General features: G+C 41.1%; 1 pseudogene across 1 annotated transcript; it reads right to left on the bottom strand.

Moving 5' to 3' along the window:
- Positions 1-267: 267 nt before the first annotated feature.
- Positions 268-1,616, bottom strand: LOC101176390 (annotated as a pseudogene). The gene is made up of 2 exons (XR_004026675.1): positions 1,604-1,616; positions 268-1,168 (listed from the first exon to the last, which is right to left on the bottom strand). The product of XR_004026675.1 is annotated as a double homeobox protein A-like (transcript).
- Positions 1,617-1,838: the final 222 nt, after the last annotated feature.

Raw genomic sequence — 1,838 nt, 5'->3', positions numbered from 1 at the left:
AGTGAAAGAAAATTTATTAAGAAACTAAAGCAATAAAAGAATGGCTACTCCATAGGCAGAGCAGCGTCACTTTAAGGTTTTGACGTCAACAGATTTTTGTCCAAATCAATAATTACTGCAATGATTGAAAAATGATTATTACTAAGTTTATTTTCATTGTCTCAAGGTCTGCTGAACTCTGGATCCAGGCTGTGTCAATAGGGTAGTGTGGTGCCTCCTGTACCTGTCTCGGCCTCCTACAGTCCTTTTTATTTATTTTGTTTTTATAATAGAGACAGGGTTTTACTATGCTGCCCAGACTGGTTTCGAACTCCTGAGCTCAAGCAATCTTCCTGCCTCAGCCTCCCAAAGTGCTGAGATTACAAGCGTGAGCCACCACACCCGGCCAAGTTCTTTACCATCTTCAGAAAGCTTAACTTGCACTTTCAGCAGAAGGATAGACTCCCAGGAAGACTGTGAGAGAGATTTAGGGCCCAAGTTGATAATATCCAATACACTGAACTTGACTGTGTTCACCATGTTCTGGCTCTAGAGAAATGAGAGTGCTAGTGAGGTTGGTGCCATTTTGTGTATCTTCTGTACCTTGAAGTCCCTCAGAAACCTTGCCCCTGGTCTTCTTGTTCTAAGGACATAATAGGTTCCCTTTTCTCTGGAGATGAAATCTAGATCTTCAATTTTGGGAACCAAATTTGGACTCTGGACTCTGGAGCACCAATTTCTTCAGCAAGTTGTTCTCTGGAATCAATCCCAGGGTATGGATTTTTCATAAATGCCTTGATGAGAGTGAGTAACTGAGAGGTGCTATAGGTGGTACAACACTGCCTGGCTTCTCTACTTTGAAACTCCACACCAGGTTGATCTTGCCCATAGCTGTGGCTTGAATCTAAAGTCTCTGGTTCTGGTCTTTTCTGGAATCCATTCCTAGCTCTTTGATTCCGAAACCAAATCTGGATTCTGTACTCTTCTGTATTGATTTCTAAAGCAAGGTTTTGTTTGGTAGCATAACCTGGGTAAGGTTTTTGATTGAAGGTATTGATAAGGATTTTCAGTTGATCTTCTGTGAATTTGGTGTGATTGCTCCTGCGATTTGTTGCTACCATCTTGTGTGAAGAGGTGTCTTTGGCCGTGCTGGAAAAGAGTCCTGGAGGCTGAGCTGCTGTCTGGGACACTGCTTACAGCTCATTTTTAAAAAGAAAGATTGCATATAATACAACATAATTCACAAATCTAAAGCATATGGTTTTCTGGGTTTTGACAAATGAAAACACCTGTGCAACTTCAACCTTACTAGGATATGGATGAGAGTTTCTACCCGAAAGCACCAGTATTCTAACAAACAGCTTTGCATTTTTCGAATTGTTCAGTTCCTGTGAGGATTCCTTACTCCAAGTTTATGACAAATATATTCAGAAGGCATAGTCTACAATTAGTGTTTGGGTAAGTATTTTCATCGATTGTCTGATTATTTGCTGTGAATTTAAGTATGCTGATTTTTATGTAGTTGTCTTCCGAGAAACCTTGTGCCATTTTTTTGTGTGGAAACCACTTGTAGAATAAACAGAGATTATGAACACACAGAGTTGGTTGTGATGGGCACATCTACCTGTGGCTGCCATTTAAGTGGAAGATGGAATCCGACTCTGGAGCATCGGCAGCCTGAGCTGGTGCTGGGCTCACACTGACCCTGGGAGTGCTCTATGTGTGCTTCACATTATGAGGGGTGCGGCAGGAACAAAAATAGAAAAGTGTGCTCTACTTTCACATGTTATCAAAGGACAGAGGATACCACCAAGGAATTAGAAAACTGTTAAGTGAGGATTTATTCTTCTTAATAGCCT

Source organism: Nomascus leucogenys, chromosome 18 (assembly GCF_006542625.1).
Source record: "Nomascus leucogenys isolate Asia chromosome 18, Asia_NLE_v1, whole genome shotgun sequence".
NCBI classification, from domain to species: domain Eukaryota; kingdom Metazoa; phylum Chordata; class Mammalia; order Primates; family Hylobatidae; genus Nomascus; species Nomascus leucogenys.
The sequence above is the reverse complement of the archived record's forward strand: the minus strand, read 5'-3'. Positions and strand labels throughout refer to the sequence as shown.